Here is a 23,124-nt window from a genome sequence, read left to right on the forward strand (position 1 = left end):
CATAACGACAAACGCGGAGAAATTTGAAGCCGAACATCTCCGCCAGTCACGCAAGCTGTTTACACGTCAGGATTTGCCTGACAAGCTGGTGCGGCTTTATGCCAGGTCAGGATAGGACGCCCAACGCTATTACTCAAACTTCGCTAAACACATTTTTACGGGGTGTGGCCGTCAGGCGCGCAACTGGACGCACTCAATCTATTTATTGCCTCGGTTGAGGTTTCGAATTTTATGACCAATGTCTCTAATGAGGTCTCAAATGCCTAGAATTAGATTTCCAAAAGATGGATGTGCATGAAAACTTCGCTGCCTGCGAACTACCCCTCAGAAACTAACGAATATGTCTTTTATTGAATTTTTGCTAATTATTCCTCAGAAGCTCACGCTATTAGCGCCAAATTATGTGGGCCTCTCCAAGGAACTTGTCCGGAAAAATGCGACGTTTCCTTATTATTTTAGTTCTGAATATTTTTATTTTTATTAACACCATTTTTTAATAAAAGCATGTGTGCAATCTTAATAGCAACAGCCTGCCAACTTACAAAATAATTTGGGCCTAGCAAATGATGTCGCACTGCGTCGCGCTTAAAGGCGCAGGCTGGGCACGTTACACAACAGAAACACTACTTTTATTTGACGTAATGAGACATTTATTAAAACCTTCATTTCTTAGCGCATTTCGGCAGCAGGAATGCTTGACTGCCGCTGACTTCATTGCACCGAAGTTCAGATCATGCTCGGCGAAGCCGGGGAGCAACATTAGGTAAAGGTGCAGATCATCGAATGCAGCTACCACTTGTTTGGCCGTCTAGATTCGTCGTTTACTTTAAGGTGCATCATTTTTATTGCTTTCTTAGAAATTCGCACATTTTCCTCCCTAAAATGCTTTGAAGCCATTGTGGTTTTGTGATTAGAACAATTACACTACGTTGCTATCAACTGCGACATCTTCCTCAGCCACCGCACCAATTCTTCGGTTAAACGAAGCAGCCTACGCGTAGAGTGATTCCCGAAAAAGCAAAGCATGATTTGATGCTCACTGACATCCTTACGCTCACGCAGTTTGTCGCTAGCCTTGCGGGTAGCACTAGCGCAGAGCACAGCTTAATCAGTTTGCGGAGAGGGTGGTTCCGTGGCGCGGTGTTCCTTTTAACCCAACACAGTCCCAAATAAATGTTTTGGTTTGCACAACAAATTCGTTGTAGTGCTCTTTGTTGTAGAGGAGTTGCAGTAAGCCCGAAAGGCAGTAATTGCACATGGACATCACATACCGAGTATTCGTTAGACAGTGCTTTTGCTGCAGACACACTCGACTTGAAGCACAATTTCGATTACACCAAGCATCACATAGATCCTAAAGATGTTTTTCTTCTTGCAGAACGCCACATACCCAGTCAGCAAAGTTTGAGTAAGAAAGGTTCATTGAAAAGTGCCACATATCCATTGGCACAAATCAAGGCACAGAAGTGAGCCTCTACATGGTTCATGGAAGAGCGGCTCATGCGCATTCTCACATACCCCTTCATCTGCATTGGCGTGAAAAGGGATAGATATATACATACTACAGCTAACTGGAAAAATATACAGAAACCACCTATCGCGCATTCTAGCTTCAGCTCCCTAACCCAAAGTTTCGCCGAAGGATTTATGCTGAATTGACTGCTGCACACAACAATGTGCATCATCTCCTGGAGTCTTAATGTTACATTTTCTTCTTACGTTGGCCATAGAAGTTTGTACAAAAGATCTGCCGTTCAGCATTATGTAAACACCGGTGACGGCAATTGCATCCATCAGAGTCCTTCGCAGATGTCGCACGCCTAAGGTGAAGTCATCCAATCGGATGCGGACAAAATGTTTAGTAAATTTGCTGTCGAACACTCGCTTATGCTCTTCGTGCTCCTCCAGTCGTTATTGCGACGACAAGAAATTGCAGATGCCACTTTTAAGTCAACTACTCAAACATTAATTAGATCGCGCAAAAAGACTGCAGCCGCTGCAACACAAGGATGATGCATTCGAATGACCACATAGGGCCAAATACTACTTGTCCAATATTCTTTGGTCCGGCTACTTGCCGAGTTCTGCAGACCAAATCGATCGCGAGCAGGCTGCCTTCACACCAACTGACGGTTTATACAAATTTAGGGTCATGCGCTTAGGACCATACGATGCTCCTGTCACCTTTGATCAATCGAAAGACTCTCTGCTTCTAAGCTAGGGATTCTCCACCTGCCTCGGCGTCATATATGATGTTATTGCTTTTAGGTTACGTTCAGCAGCCGTCACAACCACCTCATGGGGAGTCTTGCAGTGTTCCAAAAAGAATTCCTCCCCCTGAACACTAGCTGGCACATTGGGAACCGTCTGATACCTGCGCTGGGCTAAATTGCTGATGCTTTCGGTGTCAGCTCAGCTGCTCACGTTCGGTGCTTCATCACTCTACGTATTTATTTTTGCCGTTTCGTCAAACATTTCGGTGGCGGTTTTCAAGTGCAAACATATCGACCAAGGAAGAACACTCTATTCTTGCGGGAATCGCAGGAGGCCAATGGATTTTCGATCCTCGTATCACGTCCAAAGAAATTCCTCTCGGAATAAAATATGTTCCATGGTTGGTCTCGTACCCTCTTTCCCCATAACAGTAGCTCGATCTTTTAACCATTAGACAATAGACCACCCGCATGACACAAAGCCGGCATGAAACAAGTTACAGGAAAACATCGTGGGCACAACTACCACAAATTCGGTCAAGTTTCAAAAGAGGCTTAATTGCCATAGCGCTGAACACTGCCTGATATTGTTTCGTCAAAGGGGTAGACGTTTTTGGTTTCACCAGGAAGCCTTCAGTGAAAAAAGACCGGCATTCTTGTTTCTTTCTTTTATGTATGAAGGGAAATTTTACACGATATATCTCATAACTGAAGCTTCTTAGCACTGTGAAAGGAAATTGCTTTCACTGTGATAAAGCAAACGCCAATATGCCTAAAATTGGTGTATGAGTACATCTCATACACCAATTTTCGCAGAAATTTTGGAAAGAAGCTACGCAATTCCGAAACTAATTACCTTTTCACAGTGACCATAGAGCCTGATACCAGCACCACGTCAACGCTCAACACTACAGGTAAGACACAAAGTGGGGCTGTCTTTATTGGTAAATGTTGCCACAAAAGTTTCCTCAGTTACCCGAAACAAATTCGGTCAAAGACTAATTCCGTACCCCGGTAAAATAAAATATGGAACGCCTTACCAATAGAAGCGATGAGCGCCAGTAACATCGTGTTATACATAAATAGACTCTATCCTTCAAAGATTACATAGGGATGTTGCATTGTTTTTATCTCGATACTGTTTCTGTAATCGTACTATGGCATTGCTCTAATGATTTGTATTTCTTGTTATTTGTTTCTCATCCTGAATAATTAGGTACAACCAATACGCAACTGTTCAGCTCTGTCTTGATCGTTGTCGCACGTACGCACGCATGTGAGGTGGGCCTACATTATCCTCGCCTGTGGGCCCAACAGTTTTTGCTTATGTTCATGTAGAATTTTATGATGAAAAAGATAACGTATAAGTTTTAATGTTTTAAAAAATTATTACTCTTTCGCTTTCGGACTGACTGTACAAACGTACAACGAAAAATAATGATGGAACGTCCTTTGTGAAAGCTACCGCACAGTCGCTGATCGGCACTACGACAGCATTCAGCACTACAGCTGTGATGCTGATATTTGTTTTGATCGCTGTTTTCAGTGGCAATGTCGTCTTCGAGTATCGTTTTTGTTTAAAATGGGAAGCAATGAGTTTTGTTTCTTTTTGTAATCTATAGAACATTCTTAATGAATGAGTAATCACTTTCTCAAATATTTTAATTACCCGAAAGTGTCAATGAGAAAATTGTAGAGCAACGTGAGAAACTCCCGACACAGCTTTCTGCTGCTCAATACGTGCTACATAAAAGCATTGCCATTTGTTGGGCGTGTTGGTAAATTGAAAGCATATTTAGCACCAGCAAACAAGGACGGAAAAGGGAGACTACAACACAATGCGCTAACTTCAACAACTTGATTTTCAGGAAGTACACCTATATAAACCATGCAGAGTGGCGCCACCTTATCCAAATCTTACCCATCCAAAAAAGCCATCTCCTTATCTAACAGGTTGATTGAAGGAGCACTAACACACGTGTCTCTATTCCGCCAGATAGCCTGCGCTTCAATGATCTCTCGCACGTCTTTATCTTTGTGCTTTGCAAGAACCCGGCAGGATTCATACACCGGCGTACAGCCCCATTCTTGACAGTGCGTTGGCAGATCACCGTATTGCTTGTTTTTCACAGTTTGGCAATGTTCGCGTAATCGGTCATTAAGACATTCTCCCTGTCTGTCCGATGTATTTTTTCCCACAGGACAGCGGAAGCTCATATACAACCCTCTCTACGCATCCCACTGACGCTTTTCGATGATTCGTAGAGCACCCGGCAGCTGGCTTAGGGTACGGGTCAGTCAATCGGCATATTTTTGCCAGCTTTTCTGGTGCGGAAAAGACCACTTTTGCGTCCACCCGGCTAGCCATTTTCTTAAGTTTATGTGCCGTTCTATGCAGGTAGGGCTCTACCGCTACCTTCCTTTTACGTTCCGTCCCTTAATTTGCCCTGTCCTAAATTGCGCTATCTGACCTGCACCTTTTTAGCAGCCTCCCGACGACCGAAACTTGCACTGATTCCGGAAACCCTGCTGCCGATAACCTTCTCGATTGATCCATAAGGCTCGTATAGATCTTGTGGTGGTAATACTTCTTTAGAGCATTTCCAAAGCATAAGTTGGCAATGCTCCTCTTGACAAGCTTCGAGTGGGCTGACCTATATGATAACAGGGGCTTATTAGCTCTAGGTTTATACTCCCAACACGTGTGTCGTTCCATGAGCTCGAGCTGAATATCTAGGAAGCGCAGCACGTTATTGGAGGGCTCTTCAATCGTGAGAGTAAGTGGGCTAAGGCCTGCAGAAAATACAGCGAACGTGGCGTTTTTGTGGACAAGTTCTTAAAGGAGGTTTGCATACTTTCCAGCTATTAATCTTATCTCTAGAAGAACAATTAGGCAATATTAATTTATTAACTTTTTATTGATGCCTTAGGATCAGTTGCTTAAATGGCGAATGTGGAGGCAGTCACATCATAATACAGTTTCATTTTCTTTAGAGGCTGAAAGTCGCAGCCAATTAGACGCATTTGTCATAGAATTTCAACGCTGAATCCAGGCAAGATGGAAATCAAGCGCCAGACCGAAACACCCCGTAACGACAGACGCAAGGTCGATTCAAATAGGTCGCGAAGCTTCGGCCAAAAGCGGTTCAGTACAGATTGTCACCGACATCAGCATGGGGCGTTATGGGAGCAGCGATTGAAGCGCGACTATGTTTGGAGGGAACAAACATTGGGAAAGAAAAACTCGTGTTTTAATTCAAATGAGACACAGTTAGACACATTCAACGAAAATAAAATTCCTATTCAATTTTATATATTCGTGACGAGTTAAGAAAATACAAATTTAATTTATTATTGTTAACAAATGCATTTCTTTTCAGCGCCCATCGCTACAGGGGGCGTTGACGCCACTATCACTCGCACTCCAATGCACGTCTTGAAACGGGCAGAAATGCGCACTCGTAAAGTTCGCCTGTTGAAATACGCCCCCCTCACAGTTTGTGCTTTCTTGCTTGTCGAAGTTTGTCTGAATTTGGTGACGCGGGTAGCTTCATCGCTTCTTAATCTGTTCAGTCAAAAGCAGTGAGTTATGACCGCCAGATAATTGTGTAGTTGTTTTCGTGCGACTGCGCTGGCCGACGGGCCTGGCATCCGACAATAGGATCGGCACTCTACACCTAGAGCTTTCGTCGGCCTCCAAAGAAAGTATGTTCTGTGCGGGGATGCGATTTCGACAACCGTACGGCTGGCCTTTTCCTGCATCGCTCTCCACGCTGAAAGCTCGAAACGCCCATCAAGTCGAATGGCGGGGCATTTGAATATATAGCTCCAAATGAAGGACAACAAAACAAATTTCGCGCCTTCGAAAACAAAATGACGTCACTTCTGCTTTTAACGGACATGGCGTCACATTATTTTTTCTTCCGCCGGAAGTGTTCCCACCACATACAGATGACGCTAAGCCCCATGAAACGCCGATGGACCGCCATGTTTTGAACGTATGGGCTCCTATGGAAGCTTGGCTACCAGGTATATTTACCTTGACAGACGCGGAGATGTTCCAAGCCGCACATCTCGGCCAGTCACGCAAGCTGTTGACACGTCACGGCTTGCCTGACAAGCTAGTGCGGCTTTATGCCGGGACAGGATACGACGGGGAAAGCTATCACTAGAACTTCAACGCACACATTCTTAAGGGGTGTGGCCATCAGACGCGCAGGTGGACGCACTCAATCTATTTATTGCCTCGGTTGAGTTTTGAAATTTCATGGCCAATATCTCGAATGAGGTACGATTGTCAAGATTTCGGAAAGACGGAGGTGCATGAAAACTTCACTTCCTCAAAACTGCTCCTAAAGCCCAAACAAAATAGTTTTTATTGAATTCTTGTTAATTATTTCTCAGCGACTCAGTATATTACTGGCAATATATGTTGGACTCACCAAGGAACTTGTGTGGACAACGCAACGTTTTCTTTTTTTTATTCGTAATTATTATTATTTTTTTATTTAAATATATTTATTAAAAATTGTGCGGTCTATAAACACCCTATTTTAGGTTTATAGACATTATACTAAAATGTTTCCAACTTACAACATCATTTGCAATTCTTCCTTGCAATGATCTTGCACTGCACCGCGCTCAAAAGCGCCGGCTGATCACGTTACACAACAGAATGCCTTTTCTTTAGGTAATGAGACTTGTAGTGAAAGCCTCATGTTTTTAGCACATCGTCGTTTGTTTAAAGGCGTGCCATTACTATTGCCTTCTTTTAAATTTGCGTTTTTTCCTCTCTAGAATGCTTTGAAGGCATTGTCGGCTTTTGATTGGACATCAACTGTGGTGTGTTCGTCAGCCGTCACACCTATTCCAGGGTTAAAAGAAGGAGGCTACCCGTAGAGTAATTCCTGAAGAAGCAAAGCAGTACTTTAAAGCTCACTGACATCCATACACGCAGGTAGTTTCTCGCTAGCCTTGCGGGTACGCAGCGCGAAGCACAGCAAAGTTGGTTAGCGGACAGGGTGGTACCGTGGCGTGGTGTTACATTTAACACAACTAATTTCCAAATTACTTTACTTTTTTTGTTCTGCAGACAAATTTGTTGTAGAGCATTGCAGTACACACGAAAGATAGTAATTCGGCCTGAATATTATAAATCAAGCGTTCATTAAACAGCTTATTATGCTGTAGACGCACTCGACTGAAAGCGAAGTTTCTATTACACCAAGCTCCACATAAACCTAAAGAATTTTTCTCCTTTGAGAAAGGCACATACCTAGTGAGCAAAGTTTGAGTAAGAAAGGTTCTTTGAAAAGTGCCACATAACTAGTGGCACAATTCAAGGCACAGAAGTGAGCGTCAACGTTGTTCTTAGAAGAGCGGTAGATGCCCAGTGACCCATGTCCACTGGCCCAACATGGCGTGAAAGCGCCTCACTGAAGAGCGACACAAGCGCATTCTCACATACCGCTTCATCTATATTGGCGTGAAATGGGGCAGATACATGCATACTACCGCTGTCTGTAAAAATATACAGACACAACCTGTTGCGCATCCTAGCTTGAGCTCCCTAACGGATGATTTCGTCAGAAAATTGCAGCCGCCTGAATCACTTCACAGGAGCAGAATGTCGATCATCTTCTGGAGTCTTAATGTTGGCGACTGATCTCTGGACGAAACATCTGCCGTTCAGCATTGTGTAAGCACCGGTAACGGCAGAGCCATGCATCAGAGTCCTTCGCAGATCTCGCACACAGAACGTGAAGTCATCCAATCGGATGCGGAGAAAATGGTTAGTAAACGTGCCATCGAACACTCGTTTGCGTTCTTCGTGCTTCTACAGTGATCAATGTGACGACAAGAGATTGCAGCTGGCCTTTTTTTGTCGACTACTGACACTTTAATTAGAACACGCGAAAAGATGTGTAGCTGCTGCTGCACATGGATGATGCATTCCATCGCCTACATGGGACCGAATACTTTTTGTGCATAGATCTTGGTTCCAGCTACTGGTCGGGTTCTGTCGACAAGATGGACCGCGAGCAGTTTGTCTTCATACCAATTGACTGTTTATAAGACTTGTGAGTCATTCGTTATGACCCATGTGATGCTCCGGTCACCTTTGATCGATCGAAAGACTCTCTGCTTCTAAGCTACCAATGTTTCACTTTGCTGCCGACCTAGAGAATGTTATTGTCTTCTGTTTACGTTCAGCATCCGCCACAGCCAGCTCATGGCAAGTCTTGCAGTGATCCAAAGAGAATGACTTCCCGTGAACACAAACTGGCACTTTGGGACCCGCCAGATACCCACGCTGGGCTACATTGCTGACACTTTCGGTGTTACGCTCAGCTCCTCATGTTCGGTGCTTCTTCACTCTCTGTGTTTATTTAAGTCGCAGGAAAACATTACAGGCACAAACACCACAAATTTGGTCAAGTTTACAAAGCGGGTTAGTTGCGATAACGCAGAACACTGCCCAACGTTGTTTAGTAATGGGGTCGACTTTTTCGCTTTCACCCTCAAGCCTTCAGTGAACAAAACCGGCACTCTTGTTTCTTCGTTTACGTATGAAGGGAAATCTTTCAAAATAAATCTCATAAATAAAGCTTCTTAGCACTGTGAAAGGAAAGCGTTTTTCTAACAGTGAGCAATCGCGTACCAATATGCCAAATAATGGTGTATGAGTACAAGCTCCAATAAAATTGTTTAATTTTTGCAGAAATTTTGAAAAGCAGCAATGCAAGTAAGGAACTAATTTCCCATTTCAAAAATACCACAACGCCCGAGACTAGCACCACGTCAACGTACAACACTCCTGGTAAGACACAAGGTGCGGCTGTCTTTATTGGTAAATGTTGCCGCAAAATTTTTATCAGTTAACCGAAAGAAATACAGGCGTGACTAATTCAGTGCGACGGTACCAAAATATGGAACGCCTTACTAGTAGAAGAGAAGAGCGCCAGTAGCTTCGTGTTTCCCATAAAAAAACTATACTTTTCAAAGATCAGTTAAGAATCTTCCACTGTCTTTATTTTGATATTGCTTTTGTAATCGTACTATGGCATTGCTGTACTCATGTACGTTTTTCTTCTTTTGTTTCTCATCCTGAATAATTAAGTACAACCAATACGCGATTGTTAAACTCTATGCAGATCGTTGTCGCTCATACGCACGTATGTCATATGGGCCTGCACTAGCCTCGTCTATGGGCCCAACAGTCGTTCGCTTATGTTCATGTACAATTTTATGATGAAAGCGATAATGTATAATGTCTAATGTTTAAAAAAAATATACCCTGTTGCTTTCGGAGTGACTGTACAAAGGTGTAACGCAAATAGTGATGAAACGTCCATTGTGAAAGCTACCACACAGTCGCTGATCGGTACTACGATACCATTCAGCACAACAGCTGTGATGCTGATATTTGTTTAGATTGCTATTTTCAATGGCGAGTGTTGTGTTCGAGTGTCGCTCTTCTTTAACACGGGATGACATGATTTTTGTTACTCATTGTAATCTATAGAATCTTCCTAGTCAACAAATAATGAAGTTCCTAAATATTTTTTTTAGATGTCAGTGTCAATGAGAAAATTGTAGAGCAACATGAAATACTCCCAACACAGCTCTCGGTTGCTTGATACGTGCTACATAAAAGCGTTTTTCCGAGCGTGAAAGAATCCCGCAAATGCACCGAAGTCTTTCAATTTTCCGAAAACCAAACATAGAACCTTCCCCGCTTTCACGTCATCCACTCTGATCAAGTCTAAAAAGACGGCGTGAATGATTTGCCCCTTTCTAATCTAGTTTTGGGCTTCAATGCACAAAACAGTGGTGTATTAAAAACATATATGGAAGGCTAATGCATTTAGTCAGACACTTGGACAATTAATATCTCTGATTTTGTACTGTCCAGAGAATGCCTTCCAAGTGGGTACGGTTTGCGAACTCAGCGGCTTTAATTTGTAGATTGAAATATGGGTCGTAAATTAAAGAACTGTAAAGGTAACTAGCGTAATTACGTTTGTTATTCAATTGAATATTTTGATTTCTCGTACAAGAAATGGCCACCTCATCGAGTAATTTAGAGCAAGAGTTAGGATTGTGCTATCGGCCATAGGCAAACTTTCAACAAAATTTGGTGCAGTTGGAAAAGAATACGCCATCTAGAAGGATATTATTCATGCGGCATTATTTTAGACGACACCCTTTTAGAAGAAAGACTGCAAGCGCCGTTGACGTGGCGTTTTTTCAGAGAATTTCCTAGAAGACGTGCACGTATTTTTCAGCTAGTAACTTGACGTTCAGAAGAGCAATTACAAAAATGAATTTAATCAATTTCATATATGCCTCAGGATCAGTTGTTTAATTGGCGAATTCGAAGGCAGTCAGAACATACTACAATTTCATTTTCTTTAGATCGCAAAAGTCGTACCCAATTCGAGATATTTGTCACAGAATTTCCAAGGTGAACGCAGGCAATATCGAAATTGAGCGCGAGGCCCAAACGCACCGGGACGACAAAAGTGAGAAAGATTGAAACCGAACATTTCGGCCAGTCCCAGCAGCTGCGGATACGACACGATTTGCCTGGCAAGTAGAGGCGGATATGTGCCGGGTCAGGATAGGACATGGAATGTTTTCACTAAAACTTAATCGCACACATTTTTACGGCGTGTTGCCGTCAGACTCGCAGCTGGACGCTCTCATTCTCGTAATTGCCTAGCTTGAGCTTTGGAAGTTCACGACCGATATCTCGAATGAAGTACGATTGCCAAGATTTGCATTTTCATGCCGTTTCTATCGTCGTGCCATGTCCAAAGAAATTCCTATGGCAATAAAACATGGTCCATGGTTGGTTTTGTACCCACTCTCCTTATTACGGCAGCTCGATGCTCTACCCATTAGACAATAGACCACGCATGTGACACATGGCCCGCATGAAACATGTCACAGGAAAACTTTACACACACAAATACCACAAATCGGGCCATGTTTCAAAAGACGGTTAATTGCGATAACGCAGAACACTGCCGAACGTTGTTTAGTCTAAGGGGCCCACTTTTTCGGTTTCACGCGCAAGCCTTCAGTAAAGAAAACCGGCTTTCTTGTTTCTTTGTTTTGAGTATGAAGTGCAAATTGACACGATATATCTCATAAATGAAGCTTGTTAGCGCTGTGAAAGGAAAGTGTTTTTACTGTGAGCAACCACATAACAATATGCCTAATATTGGTGTATGAGTACAAGCTTCCGTAACTTGGTGTAATTTTTGCAGAGATTTCGGAAAGCAGCTACGCAAGTGAGAAACTAAATTCCTCTTACACAATGACCACAGAGCCTGAGACCAACTTCACGTCAACGTTGAATACTACAGGTAAGACACAAAGTGTGGCTGTATTTATTGGTAAATATTGCCACTAAATGTTGATCAGGTATCTGAAAGAAATACGGTCAGATACTAATTCAGTACCACGGTACAAAAATATGGAACGCCTTACCAATAGAAGTAATAGCGTCAGTAACTTTGTGTTTTCCATAAAAAGACTATATCTTTCAAAGTTCAGGTAGGAATGTTGCACTGTCTTTATCGCGATATTGTCTCTTTAATCATCCTATCGCATAACTGTACCGATCTATGTTTTTCCTCTTTTGTTTTTCATCCAGAACAATTGTGTGCAACGATTAGGTGATTGTTCAACTCTGTCTTGATTGTTTTCGCAAATACGCACGTATGCCATATGGGACTACAATAGCCTCGCCTGTGGGCCCAACAGTTGCTTGCTTATGTTCATGTACAATTTTATGACGAAAAAAAAACCATCTGATGTCTAATGTCTTCAAAAAATAATACGCTCTACATTTCGCACTAACTGTACAAATGTGCAAGGCAAAAAATGATGAAACGTTCACTTTGAAAGCTACCACACAGTCGTTGATCGATAACACAACAGCATTCAGCACAACCGGTGTGATGCTGATATTTGTTTAGATTGTTGTTTTCAGTGGTAAGTCTTGTCTTCGATTGTCGTTATTGCTTAAAACTGGAAGTGATGATCTTTATTACTTTTTGTATCCTATAGAACATTCGTAATCAACAAGTAATCATGTTCTCAAATATTTTGTTTAGATGAAAGTGTCAATGAGAAAATTGTAGAGCTACATGAAAACTCTCGGAGCTGCTTTCTGTTACTCAAAACGGGATACATGGAATCACTTTTCCGAGCGTGAAAGAAATCCGCAAATGTACACCATATTGCCGCATGACTGGCCGCTCGATGAACTTTGCTTGTGTTGGAGGTCTATTTCACGCTCGGAAAAAAACTTTACGTATGGAGAAACAGAAAGTTGTATCGGGAGTTTTTCATGTTGCTCTACAAATTTCTCATTGACGCTTTTCGTCTAAATATATTTTTGAGAACTTGAATAATACTTCACACTAATTACCGGAGTAGGTGGAATGATACAGTATTATGAGCATCTCCAAGCGACGGCACAATACGTAAATTTTGTCCTGTAGAACTGTACAGCTGTATATATATATATATTTATTATGTATATACATGTATATATTAGTCATATCATAAGAAGCCAACAAACATTGACACCAAGGACAACACAGGGGAAATTATTGAGCTTAATAAATGAAATAATGGAAATTAAAGTGCATGAAAAAACAACTTGCCGCAGGTGGGAACCGAACCCACAACCTTCGCATTTCGCGTGCGATGCTCTACCAATTGAGCTACCGGGGCGCTGTTTTCCCATCCACTCTCCTGGGTATTTATGTGTCCTAGTAGAACCCTGGGAGTGTTAGCCAGCGCCACCACACACAGACCTTGGCGGCGGACGTGGGACGTCCTTTTTGCCGCAGGCGTCACGAGAACGTGATCATTTTGGGGGAAGGCGACTGGTCAATAAACTCACATATGCTACCTGAAGGCATCAATGTAGCCGGATATATATATATATATATATATATATATATATATATATATATATATATATATATATATATATATTGTAAACAGGAAAGAATGTTTAAAGAGACAACTGCAACACTAGGCATTCATACTTATTAGAATGAAAAGAACTCGCAATAACTGCGGTTTCAACGTTTTAGTGCTAAGCTCATTCCTGTCATCATTCTGCGTCAAAAATACTTGACTTTCTTGCTCCGTGTGAAAACGGGAGGAATTCTTAAATTATGTTGCTCATTCCTGGTGTATTCTATTGTGAATGAATATAGCTCGTTTTTTCACAATAAAATTGAATTTTTTGAATCAATGGGAATAGTTATGTCTCGGGCAGTAGTCTCTTGTTTCGACAAAATGAATATTCTCGTTTTTCTAATACATCATTCCGCGATTTGCCAAAGACATTCATAAATATAAAGAGCGCTCCGTATGTTTTACGTTTTCTTGTTTATTTATGTGCATTTTGTATAATGGTCTCAATTTAACCATCATACTCTCAAATGGTAGGCCATTATTCAGTGTGAATTTGCAATGGATAATTTTGAAGCAAGCCTTGTTGAACGAAATAAGTTATTCGCATTTGGGACAGCACAAGTAACATATTTGCTCCAGTTTAGACTGCTCAAAATGAGATTACCTATTTTCATATAATTACTTGGAACGTGTATCAATTCTTCTTTTTAACCACACCGAAACGTTAATTTTTGTTACGCATTATCTTCATAAGCACTTTTTTATCACAGGTGATCAGCATTTTGCACTCTTTACGGCATGCGGCAACATTCTTTATTACTTTACAGGTGGGGAATAGGTATCCCAACTACCACCATCGATACCTGGTTGTCGGATGTCTAGCGTACCGCTGTTTAGCGAATTGTAATGTCTGCGCACAGATACCGCAAATAACAGCGGCTGATGAAACTGCTTGCAATAGAGCGCATGCAAGTAACCACAATACATTTTTATTCATTAGCTGACACATAATAAAACTAAATCCAGAACAAAGCTGCGGGCATATCGCCAGTGTAAAATCTACATACAACTTGAAAGATGGCGGGGAATGCTTGTCAAGAATAAAGGTGATGCTGAATACGAACATTTCGTGGCGTTATAGTGCGAGAGGATTGCATTAAATATTCTTCATACCAAAACGCTGATTTCATTTATCTTAATATTCTTCTACTTAGAAAAATATGAGGTAAGGATGAAGGTTTGCGATTACCGATGTGCACTGCGACTAATGCAAGATTGTTTTTAAACAGCAGGTGCAACTGGCCAAAACTCTTCCATCTGCCAACTCAACCCCGCCAAAGGACGCTGCAGAGCAAGCTTAGATTATTGGTACTTCAACACCAGCACTTCTAACTGCTCCCTCTTTAGCTATGGTGGGTGTGGAGGCAACGACAACCGTTTTTACAACTGTATGGAGTGTATGAGAAAATGCAATGGTAAGTGGTTTGCGTAATGTATGCCCGATTTTTTATAGTAACTATGCGCTTACGAAGTAATTATGAGTGTAAGAAGTTTATCACTCAAGAAAAGCTACTCGGCTTCTTCAGAGTATTTTCAAAGAAAATGCATGTATTTGTTGACCTTCATGCTGGTTTTATGGTACCCAAACAGTTTTGCAGAATGAGTCTGAAGAAACAAAGGAGAAAATTATTCAAAAATAAAATAGAGCATGGTGTGTTACAACACTGTGCGTTAGCTTACCAGAACGATTCATCGGCAGACTTTTAGGCATGGTAGTGTATTTGCACGCACAGCACATTGATATGCGTACAACGTTGAACAGCATATTGTACAGTGCCTGCTCCTCTCTAAACAACATGCTTTATGAACGCTTATTTGTCCACAACTAACTTTGACCTGTTCATGACTTGTATTGGCCGAGACTGAATGCTGCATCTATCTATACAACGTACAGATAGCAGGGGAACACACAAAAAAGCCATAAAATCGGCTTGACTAGGTCTGTGTCCCTTATTGGTTTCTTTGGCATCATTTAGCAATGTGTGCACAAGTACAAAATGAACAATAAAAAATATAAACAATATGTGGATAAATGGGACTATTTATACAAAGTTACTTCACACTGCGGCGAAAAAATTGACATGAATGCCGAAATAGTATTGTCATTCAAGTTACAAAAAACACGAAGAGGAAAACAACAAAATGCAGACATTATGAATCCCTTTTCATTTACGGGTAACATTCACAGAAATACAAAACTTAATAGGTCACTGTGCCATTACAGCTTAGAACACGTATATATACGAACAAAACACAAAGAAAAACACTAAGCATTCACGTGAATGCCAATATGAGTCGCAAGTTTGGCCACCCAATTGAAATGATAATAAGTAGGGTGATTAATGAAAAGAGTTAAGTAGAGATGGTAGTTCATGGCACAGCATTTGATTCCCGTAGTTGGTTCTTGAGTGCGGAATATGACAAGTTTCTCTTTGACGTGTACTGAAACTGCCTGTATTTAGTGTTAGCCTAGACAAGTGCACAAGAAAATGAGTGCTACCTTTTGTTTCTATGAGAAAGCGTTTCAGCAAAATTGTATTGTAGACCGATTTTATTGGTGCTATATCTAATTGACAAAAAGGAGGATCAGTATGCGCATCGAATGAAAAGTTTGAAAATTCACGGATGGCTTTCTTTTACAATAAATATAGAATGTTGATGTTAGTGCTATTCGTGTTGCCCCACACGAGGTGACAATAGTTAACATGAGATAAGGAAAGAGAATTATAAAGTAGGAGCTTCAGTGTTAATGGTAAAAGGAAGAGTAATCTTATTAGTATTCCAACAACTCGTGCAAGTTTGTTTGCAATAATGTTGACATGGTCATTCCACAGCACATTCTCTTGGAATATGACACCTAAGCTTTTAACCGATGGTACTATGTCTATGAAAGAAGTGCCTATTTTTAGATGTCCGTCAATACTGTGCCTCTTGTTTTTCGGCTGGAAAAGCACGCCTTTTGTTTTCGTAGTATTAAAAGTTAATGAGTTGAATGAGCTCCGCTTGTTTATTTGGGCTAGTGTATCATTAGCAACACATAGTAATTCTTTCACGTCCTTAGAAGTTATGAACAAACTAGTGTCGTCGGCATAGATAACAAATTGGGCGTCGGTATTGATATTAGATATGTAATTTATATACATGTTAAACATTAGTGGTCCTAGTATGCTTCCTTGAGGAACTCTAGCGAATATAGGCAAATTTTTTGAACAGTTGTTACCCACGACAACGGTCTGATACCTGCACTGCAAATAACTTCTAATTAGGTTCAGAAAAGTTCCCCTAAAGCCATAAATGTCAAATTTTGTTAGTAGAGTGTCGGGATTAAGGGTGTCAAAAGCCTTCGAAAAATCAATAAAGACACCGAGAGTAAGTAAATTGCCTTGAAAGCCACGCAAAATTATCTCTTTTTGCATCATAAAGCTATTTCTGTTGAACAACCTTTTCTAAACCCCTACTGGTAAGCTGTAATTGTATAGTGCTTTTTACAAAAAAGAGGTTACTCTGGCATTAATCAATTTATCAAGATCTTTAGAAAAAAATAGGCAGGATCGATATCGGCCTATAATTTGAGAGGTCGTTTCTGTCGCCAGATTTGAAAAGTGCTGTTACCTTCGCTATTTGCATGCGCCGAGGAAATATACCATTCGCCAATGAAAGATTCTACACGTGCTCTAAGACAGGACAGATTAGGTCTAGAACATGCTTAGCTGGGCGAATCTGCAAATCATCGATATCGCAACTTTTGCTATTTCGAAGGCTGAGAAACATGCTGTAGATTTCATGAGTGTTAGTGGGGCTTAGGAATGCACTTTCGACGACTTTTGGGTTTACGTATTCTGTGCAACGAGGATCATAGCAACTATTCACCAGCGATACAAAATGATTGTTAAAAGCGTCAGCCAATGCCGTGTCTGATGTCGGCTGATTATTAATTTCTAACTCTTCTGCATTCTCTGGCTGATTGTTTACATGAAGTAAACTGTTTAGTTTTTTCCAGGTAATATCGGTTCGCATTATCGTTTCTTGATTAAATAATTTCTCGAAATATTGCGCTTTCGCTGCCCTTAAAATACCATTACCCTATAACGGAATTTTTTGAGATCTGCTAAATCTTTTGCATCCCTTGTGCCTAGGAATTGCTTGAAAAGAGCATCTTTTAGTTTAATCAACTTCAACGTACTGTCAGTAATCCAAGGTTTCCTTGTTTTTTGGCTTTTTTTTGTTTTGTGTTTAAATGACTTTCTGTAAGCGCTCTGAAAAAAATGATAAAAACAACTCGTACGCTTTGTCACAGTCTTTTTCGTTATACACGTCTTGCCAGTTCATGCGCAATATTTCGTTGCGAAATTTCTCAAGTGTGAATGAGTTAATATCCTGAAATGTGAAGTGTTGATCTTTAGAAAGACGCGAGGACAACACAGGTGAATTAACAAGTAGAAAGATAGGCAAGTGGTCACTGACGTGAGCATTGATTACGCCCGATTCAATGTTTTTTGTGTCAAAATTCGTAATGAAAACATCGGGTAAACTTTGGGAGACACCTTGAACACGAGTAGGAGCAGTAATTGTAATAATGCAAGCATTTGATTCAAGTACCTGCAATGTGTCTCTGCGAAGTGGGCTATCGTGTAACTTGTTAATATTAATATCACCACCCAACACTAAACTGTAGTCGTTATCGTTAACCCAGGATAGCAGGTTGTCGATGTATTTAAGAAAATTAACCACATTCCCTCCCGGTGGGCGATATACCACAGAAAAAAATGCTGCGACCATGAAGAACAGTCAAAATTTCAAAGTCAGCAGTAATTTGAGTAAAGTCTTTCAACAATTCGCAATGCAAGTTAGTCCTTGTAAGCAACAGGACACCGCCGCCTTTTTTATTGCAGCGGTTCAGATAATGAGAGACATAGTCTGATATTTGCAACACTTCTTCATTGCGATACCATGTTTCGCATAGCATGACAATGTCCAATAAAGACCCAAAAGAAGACAGCAGTGCGTTGAGATCATCATCCTTATTGCGTGCAGATTGCGTGTTTAAATGTAAAAAGGACGTGCAATTACTTCTCTTAGAATATATTTTACCAACGTCAGTTGGTGTGAACAGTCTTTCAGCCATGTTTAACTGCTGCAGTAAGGACGACATCCGATGCACACTAGCAAGTGCTTACTCAATTTTATCAAGGTCTTGAACTGCAGATATGCGTAGTGCCCGTGACGTGTCAGTTTTCCGCGCGAAAATTTTGCCATCCCGAGTCCACGCGTACTTCCACTGCTTGTCTTTCTTTCGTGCAACAACTTGCCCAAGAAGCTTCTTTAGTGTTGGGCACAAGTGCTCATTTACAAAAATAGAAGCATGACCAGATTGACTGAATTCAGTGGCGGATATACGCTTCGTTCGTGCCTTTTCAATGAGCCCATCCCGCTTTTAACGCGGACGAAACTGAACGACAATATTCGGACATGTAGCCACCGTCTTTCCGCGGCACACGGTGACAAACATCGACGTCTGCGTCACAGATGGGCTCATTGACCAGGCTGCCGAGCTTCGCTACTACTGCAAAAAGATTTTCATTTTCAGTAAATAGCACACCTTTAATTTCAACGTTTCTGTTTCTTGAGTATCGTTCCTGGGTTGTCACCCTGTCCTCAAGGCCAGACACTTGCCCTACAAGCTCCTGACATTTGGCTGTCAAAGCAGTGTTCTCCTTTCTTAAGGAAGCGTTTTCTTTTTAAATTGCAGCACATCGTGTCATCATTGCGTCAAACTGGGTGCTGAAGAAATCAATAGAATGTTTCATATCTTTGAATTCCTTTCGGAGTTCTTTTTCGATAGCGCTTCGCATGTCACGCATTTCTTGCCGAATGTCTTTTAGGAACCTGGTTAGTTCAGGCATCACCCTAGTACCGGACATTTACACTTCACGTTTGGCAGCAGTGACGGAGTAAGTAAGAAAAGGAAACATAAAAGATTCCGCACGAACCTGTGTGTAGGACAATCAACGCAAGTAAATATGACGGCTCCACCGCCACTGCTGCCAATGTGCCGGTCAGGTAGACGATGAAGGTCCTTTATAGCCAAGGGCAGTGCCAGTTGAAGGTCAGGGGGCGCTGATTCCACTCGGAAAGCTACGTCAGCTGTAAGCGCGTATGCCACCCAACCGAAGACGGTATGATGTGGCAAAACGGGAACAATCCCGCGCAGACGCAGCCGTGAAGTCCTCAAGTGGCAGTCGACGTCGTTGCGGCTCGAGGCAGGCAAAACCTGTGTGTAGGACAATCAACGTAAGTAAATATGTCTCTTCATCCCAGTGTTGACTCCGCGGAGAATGGCCGCCGCGTCTGTCCATGACTTCTAAGCTGCGCGAGACGGCACCGCAATGTATCTCCCAGAGGTTCCTCTGCTCCTATCAAACAGTGAACGCGTTGGCATTTCCACAAACAATACTTGACCCGCCGACCGCGTTTAGTCGTAGTGGCGCCGAAGGGGTGTTGATGCGGCATACCGTCGTCCCTACAAAACTAGTCGCTGCGGCAGGTGGGGAAGGCTTCCATGGTCGCTTCTGGGAAGCTCGCCACCTTCACAGCTGCGGCTGGCTGGGAAAATTTTGTAGGTCGGTACCCTTGCGGGCCCTTCTTAAGAAGGCTCGTAATCATGATGATGCCGAAGGGAAAACTGATGGCGTCTTTTCAAAAGATTGTGCAGGATACCAGAACTATCAATTCATTTATGAGCACGTGAATGTCTGTCTGATATCGTTTACTTTTTTGACAGGTGGCCCAAACATAACTGACATTTGTACAATTTTGGAAGCGGAGGCTTACGAGGATTACTCATTGGAGATAGAAAAGTGACCGCGAGACACAAATGAATATTAGTAAATTGTTTACGAGTATTCTGAAGAAGAGTAATAAAAAGATTTTCTATTATTGCAGGCGTTTACTAATCCTCATAACTCGCAGATTTCTACGTTGCATGACCAGCCATTGATGTACAGTTATTTATAATTGTTGCATTAGGTACACAATACTCACTCATTAGTGCCTCTACTAAAAGTTTCTTATGAGTTTTTGTATCTTATACAGTCGCATAAGCATTGTTGAAAAAATTAAATTATGGGGTTTTACGTGCCAAAAGCATTTTCTGATAATGAGGCACTCCTTAAGGGGGATTTCAGAAATTAGGACCACCTAGGATTCTTCAACGTGCACCTAAATTTAAGTACACGGTTGAGCTTTCTTGAAGTAAATTGTATTAAAATGTACGGTTGCCCTACAGCAGCTTATAAGTTCACTTTTTTCCTGCTAGTATGATTACTCTGCGATACTGAATATGAGTATATGCGGCCAGTGTACTTTTGAAAAGTAGAAAATCTCCACTGCGACAAACCTGATGATAGTCATCAGCCAAACAGTATTCACATCATACTGTTACATTGACGTCATCCGTAACTACGCGAAAAACGGACACAATCAATTAGATAAACGGGCTGGAGGTGATTTACTCAACTTCGAATAATGGTTCAGTCCTTAATAACCCATCCGAAATCGAACTTTGAAAGATTGGGTTCGATGTTCTTGTAAGCTGAGTGGGGAACGTAGCAGCCGAGCGATGAAGCCGCGCCTAATTAGCCTCTCTTAGGCAGTTGTATGCGGCGTTATTCGTCTAAGTCGCCTACAGCAGCAAAGCTTACCAGGTTCATCCGGACTACTTTTTTTCTGCTGGGTGGCTGCCAACAAAGATGTATTAAGAGCCTTCCCCTGCAAGATTCACTGATACCGCCGTGCGTCACTTTAATTCGCTACCGAACCTAAGAGGAAACGGCCCGCTCAAAGCACCGCCAATGGACGCTGCCCGCAAGAATTCTTTGTCGGAGGGCAGCATAGCAGCACCGACTAAGCGTCTCATCCCCTGTTTAGCAAGTGTTTGCTGCATGCTTTCTCCAAGCCGACTGCGGCAGCAAAGCATGCCAGGGCCATCGGACCTCCTTTCTTCTGTGCGGCTGCCAGTGACGACGGATGAAACGCCTTCCGTTGCAGGATTGAGTGACGACGCCATGTGCGGCTTTCGTTCACGGCCGGACTTACGACGAAACGGCCCCCTATCATCGCTAGCAAGTGACTTAACGGATACTGCTTCCCAGACATTTTTTTAGTGGGCTGCGTAGCGGCCGCATGATGTAGACACAGATAAATGTGTTCGTATTTCTCGTGCAGTTCATTAAATGCGACAGTACCTCGGAATTTTTAAGTGGCGCATTGTGCTTAGTAGAGCTGCCTTGCCCAAGAATGTTGTGTGAGTGTTTGGTGGGTTGCTTTCATTCGCTTTGTCAGCTTGTTTTTCTGAGTGGAGATATCACAATGAACCTCGTTCCTGATATTGAGAAACAGTCGGCAGCGATCGTTGAAATCCGGAAGGTTTCTGCGTTTTCTCACACATACTGGAGATAAACTACTGGTGTCTATTGAATGCAAGCAAGAATTATTTGCCTAAACTGCACCGAGGATTGAAAGTGAGAGCCTTGTATTGTGGGAAGGCAAGGTCACATTGCACAGCCGTCGAACAACATACATAAGCTTAAAAATCGCCATCGACGTAGAAACTTGATTCTTTAACCCATTAGAGACAGGTTTCTTTTTTTTCTTGCTATCTTGAAATAAATCTAATATATTAACTTACCTTTATACTAATAATTCACATGCAAGAAATTATTACTCTTGCCTAATTAGTTTTCGAAATATAGCCCGTGACCATATGGTCACACTGGGCCCTTACGCTACAGCAAAATACGCGCAGTTAAAAACATTTATTTCAAGCCATGAAACATCACAAAAAACATACATGGCGAATAGTCGAGCACTTATTTAGTGTGATATGGCTTGAATCATGGAATACACATGCCGACGTCATAATTTGGGCATTGTGTGTGCACCAAGCTGTTGCAATTATCTCATGCACACCTCCACCTCTTGCCATTAGGTATTGGTGCAACAAGGTGGGCCACTTGGTCATACCGTGTACCATTCAGGACATCACCAGTCTTTGGGATTCTGCGTTGACCAGGTCCTCTAGGCTTATTGTCCCATGGCATCAGGCAAAGCTTTCTGCAATTTGCCTGCGGAATTCCACCTGCGTAACGTTGAATCCTGTGCTCCGAATTAGCGCCCAAGCGTTGCTGATAGATACATAACAAAGTCAAGTGAAAATCTGCCACCACCACTTTTTGCCACGGATTGCAATCCAATAGGCGCCTACATTTGCGTCCATCTGGTCCGTACCTCCTATAAAACTTGTGCTGAGCAACAGTGTTTGGATGGGCCACCTTGATTCGCTTCTTCTCAACACGAGAGTACCTGTCACCAGATGACATTGGCTCTACGCAGTGAATGGTGCTTACGATTGGTACTACAGAACTGTCCATCCAGCGGACAACAATTATCCCATTGTCGCTCAGTACGGGATCTTCGTGCCTGCGAGGTTGGTGCTTGACGAATTCTGGTCAAGCGATAGGGCACTCTTTGGGAACACGGCTCTTCTTCACTGTGCCCGTGCCTTCGTAGCCCTGTGTCTTGAGAGGCCTGAGTAGCCGCATGCTTGTGAATTAATTATCAAAATAGAAAAAGAAAGTAAAGTCTTGCGTCTCTGCTGCGAGTTCTTCCACCATTTGAAGAAGTGGCGCCGCTGCTTTTCCGAAGTCCTTTTCATATTTTTAGATGTTCCGGGATCCCCTGCTTGCCTTGATACACTTTGAAGTTTACAAGGTATCTGTTCTTGGCATTTAGGCACCATACTTTATACCTGAAGCGGATAGGCATTCCGCGCATATAGTGTTAACAGCCATCACGACCATAATACTCGATTTGTCATAGCTCAGGTGACGCACAGGTTGGAAATGCT

Source organism: Dermacentor albipictus, chromosome 7 (assembly GCF_038994185.2).
Source record: "Dermacentor albipictus isolate Rhodes 1998 colony chromosome 7, USDA_Dalb.pri_finalv2, whole genome shotgun sequence".
In the NCBI taxonomy this organism is placed as follows: domain Eukaryota; kingdom Metazoa; phylum Arthropoda; class Arachnida; order Ixodida; family Ixodidae; genus Dermacentor; species Dermacentor albipictus.